Genomic DNA, 7,457 nt, shown 5'->3' on the forward strand with positions numbered 1-7,457 from the left:
AAATCTTTTTTGTAATTGTTTAATAAATTACAAAATTTTGATATCTTGTAAAAATTCGTAATAAATTCAATCAATTTCAGATTTCAATGATTTTTGATGATTCGGAAGACTCTTTCAATTGCCTATAAAATCTTTTTTTGAATATATATAATTAATTTTTTAAAAACTAATTTATAAAATTCATCAGATTGAATTAATTTATAAAAAATAATAATATTGAACATATAATTCAAATATAATTTGGCACGAGGTAGGATTATTTCGCAAGAACATCTTTAAATGACTCTTACACCAATTTTTAAATCCAAAAATAAAAAATGTGAAGATCAATTAAGTTCCAAAAAAAGTGATTTTAATATAGAAATTTATTCTCTATCCTCTGTTTAATAGTCACTATATTGTTCTTAACTTAGTTTCTATATTATAAAGTATATATTCCCTCCATTTTAAATATGAATTTTACATAATAAAGGACATATGAAAATATAATATATATATAAGATGATTGGGATTGATAATGGCTGCTAATTTTTCATAAGAAAAAAAGTGTTAATTCAATAATAAAGAGACATATGATATATAAATAAATTATCTGGAAAAATATCGAGACAAACAAATATAAAAAAGGTAAAATCGACGGTCTTCTCATATAATATGTTGCAAATGATATAATTACATTGCCACATTTGAATTGTCACCATAAATCATGGATCACAAATTTATTTATACAAATTTTCTTCACTAAATCAAAATCAAGACTCATAAATAATAAAGGAGAGAAACAAATACTTTTCGTTGAGTTGAGTAATAAACTAAACTTAAAAGAAGACTTTGGATGATTCAGATTAAAAAAAGAGTTTATTGCAAAACGCAACTCACTGGATTTCTGAAAATTCACTTTTAGGCATATACTTTATAAAATTGCATTTTGTGCCCTGTTGGTTCGTTTGGCGCGTCACTTTGCATCCCTCCCGTTAATTTTGACGGTAAAAGTTAAAAGTCTCGGGGGTAGTTTGGGAAATTTAAAAAAATTTATTTTAACCAGATATTTATTTATTTTTTTTGACCTTTTAAACGATATGTTTTGAAAAATCTTAAAAAACGAAAGTTGTAGAGAACGAAAAGATCCTTTTAAAACAATAAAATTCAAAATTATTGAAATCTTTTTTGTAATTGTTTAATAAATTACAAAAATTTGATATTTTGTAAAAATTCGTAATAAATTCAATCAATTTCAGATTTCAATGATTTTTGATGATTCGGAAGACTCTTTCAATTGCCTATAAAATCTTTTTTCGAATATATATTTTTAATTTTTTAAAAACTAATTTATAAAATTCATCAGATTGAATTAATTTATAAAAAATAATAATATTGAACATATAATTCAAATATAATTTGACACGAGGTAGGATTATTTCGTAAGAACATCTTTAAATGACTCTTACACCAATCTTTAAATCCAAAAATAAAAAATGTGAGGATCAATTAAGTTCCAAAAAAAGTGGTTTTAATATAGAAATTTATTCTCTGTCCTCTGTTTAATAATCACTACATTGTTCTTAACTTAGTTTCTATATTATAAAGTATATATTCATTCCATTTTAAATATGAATCTACTATATCTATTATACGAGAACAGCTTTTGTTCCTGAGCAAATTTATTCAGGTAAGGATGTCCAAACCTATCTCCGAACCTCCCTTCCCCAAACTTTATAATTATACCGCTACTTTCGTCTTAACCCCTTCTTTCTTCCAGCCAACCTAAAACTACGTGACAACACCTTCACCCACTAGACCAACCACGGGTTCCATTCATCTTTTACGTTCATGAGGTCAATTCTATTGATCGGTTCATATGAGCTCCATTGGACACTAACATACTGCAGTTCGACAAATATAAAAGATGAGTAAGCTTTCAATCTCATGTCTGTTTGTCTTCTACCCATAGTATATGATCAAGGTTTGGGATTCCTGAGCAAGAACAAATTGACATCTTTTATTAAGATTTACATACTTGGATTGATTAGATAGTGTGGTAAAATTATTGATGTTTTTTTCCATTGCTTTCAGTGTATATATGTGCCCAACTGTCCATACTCTGGGTTGCCTGTGTTCTTTGGGTATGTACTTACACAAATTCAGATAAAGGAAAAAGAAGCACGGATGATTAAGATTTTAGAGCGGAATGATGTGAGATGTATATATGTACACATAATATCTTGTTCATAAATTTATGTGTTAGGCATTCTCAAGAGAGATACGCTACTAAATGTTGATTCTTTGATTTGATTTTCAAGCTCTTTCTGTTATTGCGGAGTCTTGGGTTCTATCTTAGAGCTTTATTGTTAATGGGTTTTATTGAAATTTTGAGTTTAAGTCATAGATGATTCTTTTTGTTGAGTTTGCAGAAAATGATCCTGTTATTTGAAACCCTTACGGAGTTTGGTATTCTTAAAGTGTTGGTGAGGGGAAGCTCTCCAAAGTTGACGTGATTAATGATTTATGTTCTTTGTTGTGGTCGGTTTTTACAATATTTTATGTAATTTAATTCTTGTTTAAATTTATTTGGTTTTGGAGTATCTTGGGGCATGTTGTGTGTCAGGTTTTTTATGTTCCAATACTGAGTTTGATACTGTTGACGCAGCTCGAAAGATTTTTAATCTCCCTTTTGTGTTCTTGTCTCTCCTATTTTTTGTTGTGTGTGTGTGTTGATTGAAGTGCGGCTTAGCTTGTTTTGCAACAATTTTTTTTTGTGTATAGAGTTTTTTCACATTTATTTATTTAAAGTGATATGTTATATGTGCATACAACATTTTGCCTAATTTTGGTACTTGAGAGAAGTTATTTTTGGGATTGATATTGTGCTTCAAACTCTTAATGCATTTCTTTATTTTATAATCAGAATGTGAATTTAAAATTGCGTCTTCCATGTCATAGTCATATCCCATTTGGTAAATATTTTTGTGGGATGAATTTTTTCACCAATTGCATATACTTTTGGTTTGGGTCATAATATTTGTACGCGTTTGTTTGCTATAATATTTGGAAAAAAGACCAAGTAGCTTGCAGTATAAAATGTATTTTGTTGCCTATATCACTATACTTAATTGTCTTGTCATATTCAAACTCTCCACAAGGTGGATATAATGATCATACAAGCCACTAGTTTATTGGATGATCTTGATAAAAAGCTTAACTCCTATATATGCTAAGCGAGTTTGGGAATGATATGGTTGGCATTTCCGGAGCTTGTAAAAATTGTACAGGATAACATACTATATTCAAAGTCTGTGGAGCTGATGGATGATCGTGCAAATGCTGCGAAGCTTGATTTTTCAGAGGTATACTACAGGGTCATGTTCATTCTTTTTAATTATAATCATTGGACTTTAAGCTCATTTGCTCTAAACTTATACTATGTTTTGTCTAAAAGATTTTTATTTATTAACTTTTTGGTCCATTTTTATGAGATTAATACACTGAGGGAGTGTGGTGGTAGTAGTCTCCCCAAAATAACTAGAATGGGTAAATGGAGTATTTATCAAGTGCACTGCCGGGCTCTTTGATAGAGTCCAAAAGTGCAGTTAGTATTGTACATACCAGCTTTACCGAGACCGAACTTCAAGTTTCCAGAAAAAATAAGTTGTGAAACACTGATGGGTGCGTGAGTGAGTGACTAGGTGTAGGTATAAAGTTTGAAAACCTGCTTCTGAGTGTCCGATTTTAGTGTAACCACAGTTCTCTCCTGTGGGCGAGTTTTTGCAGGGACAAATATAAGACAACAACCAAACCTGTCAAAAAAATAAAAAATCAGAAATATTATACAAATCACATCTAAGCTAAATGTACATTTCTTGTAGATGCAAGGCACCAGAATTGAACCTGATTAAGTAATAATCAATATATTAGTAATCTAATTAAAATAATTTTTTTTTAATTCCAATATGATCGAGAATGTATAGTTTCTACCATATATCTTGTCTATTAGACAAAAAATTACCAAGATAGCTCAATTTTATTAGGTGATAGATATGGGCAGCTGTTAGCATTCACTCTCTTACAATATATGAAAGGGTTTTTATTGGTACATTTATTAAACAGTTGGACAAAAAAAACTAAGATAGATTTTCAAATGCATGACAAAGATTAAGTAGTCATACAATATGAAAAAAAATGGATAGAACCAGGGTATTTCAAGTGCTGAAGAAACACAACTTCAGGTTTTCCATGTCCATCGTCATTGTGCTTAAGTGAATGATAAGGATAAATGTTAACATTTACTCCTTTACAATATATCAAAGGGTTTTTATAGGGTACATTCTTTAAACAGTTGGACAAAAAAGACTAATAGATCTTTCAAATGCATGATAAAGATTAAGTAGTCATAGAATATGAACAATACATTAATAGAACAAGGGTGATTCAAGTGCACAGGAACCACAACTTCAAGTTTTCCATCTCCTTCCTCATTGTGCTTACTTTGGGTGTAAAAGTGCATGTAATCTTCCCTTCCAAAAATTGTACTAAAATCTTTCGAGCTTCATTCCTGATCTTATCTTGGCTGCCTTTACTCTATGATTAATAAATAAATATATTTATGGAGCCATGCCATGCCATGTTTTTGGTGTATATCCCATCATGCAGGAAGAGGAAGCATGATCTCGAGGTACTTTATATTACTACTCTATGCACTGATATTGTTCTGGTAATGGGTTTCTCTACCAGCGGTATAAATTAACTCCGCACATAAGTCATGACAAGAACAAAGTATAACTTAAAAGCAATCACATGTGAAGGCGTTGTAACTAGTATAGTGACTATATAGACTAATTGTTTTTATAAGAATACTGCGTGCATACTAGACATGGAGTATTGGTACTTGGTAGATAGCATATGTCACTAGAGAGTAAAGAAGCTAAAGAAAGAAAGAGATCAATAAATTTATATATTAATCATAAAGGCTGAAAAAAAAACATTATCAATATAAGATCAGAAATCAAGCTCCATGAAATTTAGTACCAAATTTTATAGGAAGTTTAGATGCACTTTTACACCCAAAGTAAGCATAACGATGAGGGACTTGGAAAAGTTCTTTTTTTGTCAAAATTAGGTCTTTTATGAGTTGTGTTTTTGAGAGGTTTTGGAAACAATTTCACCTGCATCATCCTGTTTACATAATGTAATATATTTACTATGGGACTCTAATGTGCTACTATTTGAACAAGTTTTAAAACGTAATTAATTAGAAAAGGAACTACAAGGCGGCCTCTTCTAAATTCAAGAAGAATGGAATTGATTTACTTAAAAATGATTTTATCCCCACGGCTAATTATAACTAATAAAACAAAAAAGTTGTATATTTGCCTATAGTGCTAAATGGTAGTTCAAATTTTGTATGGATGAAAATTATGAACCTAAGCTCACTGATTTCGCTCCTGATAGGATTATAGGAGAAGCTGCATTTCAGTCTTCAGTGCTATCTGCATCACCAAGGTCTTGTTACGTTGCACCAGGTATGCACTTCATAAATTTGGTCTTTAGTAGTGTATGATTAATATGGTCTACATTATGTAATAAAGAAAATGTTTTCCTTTCAACTAAGAACCCATGTTTTGTTATTGAGTATCTCATATTTTTAAACACGAATGGTCAATTTTGAATGCAGAAAATGGATACTGTAAAGCTACATAACAAACGGACACATACAACTTTGGTGTAATGCTGTTAGAACTGGTGACAAGCGGGGGAGCTTATGAACATATATAATCATGGGACGGAGAGTTTTTGGACATTGTTAGTAAAATCAACAAAACTAATGAAGCAATCCAAGTAGTTGATCCTAAGATCTCAAACTCATCCTTCTAGCAAACAATATTATGAGCTATAGATATTGTGGCCAGATGTGCATCTGTGGCATCAGAGAAGAGACCCCCAATATGTGAGGTTGTGACGGCTTTGCAGAGTTTTTTTTTCAACTTCTCTCCTTTCCGATAGTGTTCCTGCTTCGCGTGGAGTGTTTGATATGATCCACGTTCAACTTTTGGGCAATGAGTATGAATTGTTGCACTTTGTACATACACGGTAAATTGAGCTTGGAGAGAAAATATGAAGCCAGTAAAAAAAATTGGTCAGACTTGGCTTGAGGAGGAAAAGAAACATGTAGAATAGTAATAATGTGTTTGGAAATGTATCTCTTTATTCTCTCCCATGCATATATAATCATACAAGTAAAACGTGCAAGATGATCCTTCTATAGCATTTAAAACTTGCAGAAAACTAATAGGTTGGTGAGAAGTGTACCATTTGATTACGTTTGAGCACATTATGTTCTTTCTATGAGCCTAAAAATATTTTTATTTTATATTTGTATTGTATGATTATCATGTACTATATAAGTAGTTAAATAACATGAGATGGGAAGGGGCTGCTATGGCTTCAACATGTATGGCTTCAATATTTGTGAGGAAAAGACTGGTGATTATAATTTTGGCTACGATTATCATGTATACATTATGTACTAGATAAGTAGTTGAATAACATGAGATGGGAAGGGGCTGCTATGGCTTCAACATTTGTGAGGAAAAGGCCGGTGATTATAATATTGACTACGGGCCAATATCAAATTTAAAGAAAGCTGTACTCTTCTATTGTAATAAAATATCATTTATCAAGTTAGAATTATACATTATTTGTGTGAGAAATTACTGGAAATTTATAATCTATTAATATTATAAAAAGTCATAATTAGCTTTTTAAAAAATAATGATATAATCATAATATAATATGAGTTTTTATACGAGGCCCGTGCCTTGCACGGGCACCAATGCTAGTTTTACATAATAAAGGACATACGAAAATATAAAATATATAAAATGATTGGAATTGACCATGACTACTAATTTTTCATAAGAAAAAAGTGTTAATTCAATAATAAAAAGATGTATGATATCTAAGTAAATGATCTGCAAAAATATCGACACAAACAAATATAGAAAAAATAAAATCCGCAGTCTTCTCATATAATATGTTGAAAATGATATAATTACATATATCCGTATTGCCACAGTTTGAATTGTCACCATCTGTCTAGATCATGGATCACAAATTTATTTATACAAATTTTCTTCGCTAAATCAAAATCAAGACTCATAAATAATAAAGGAGAGAAACAAATACCTTTCGTTGAGTTGAGTAATAAACTAAACTTACAAAAAGACTTTGGATGATTCAGATTTAAAAAATGATCAAGCGTAAAATGGGAGAAACAAATATTAATAATTAAAAAACAGATTATTGGAAAAAAAAAACAGATTTATTTTAATTAATCTGAACTTAGCGACGCGTCAGTACTTTGTTGGCTTCCGTACCAATTACTACCGCTCTTATTTTACAGCTGGCTTGGCTGCATCAAACCAGAAAATTCAAAACAATAGAATGTAATTTTACAAAAAGTA

The 7,457-nt window shown here is 30.4% G+C and overlaps 1 long non-coding RNA gene across 2 annotated transcripts; it reads left to right on the forward strand.

Moving 5' to 3' along the window:
* Positions 1–1,678: 1,678 nt before the first annotated feature.
* Positions 1,679–6,366, forward strand: LOC108206502 (uncharacterized). Of its 2 annotated transcripts, XR_001804129.2 has the most exons (4): positions 1,679–1,910; positions 2,074–3,344; positions 5,446–5,516; positions 5,669–6,366. It is a non-coding gene; the product is annotated as an uncharacterized LOC108206502 (long non-coding RNA). The 2 variants fall into 2 exon arrangements; XR_001804128.2 differs by having other exon boundaries at positions 1,698–3,344.
* Positions 6,367–7,457: the final 1,091 nt, after the last annotated feature.

This window comes from Daucus carota, chromosome 2 (genome assembly GCF_001625215.2).
Source record: "Daucus carota subsp. sativus chromosome 2, DH1 v3.0, whole genome shotgun sequence".
NCBI classification, from domain to species: Eukaryota; Viridiplantae; Streptophyta; class Magnoliopsida; order Apiales; family Apiaceae; genus Daucus; species Daucus carota.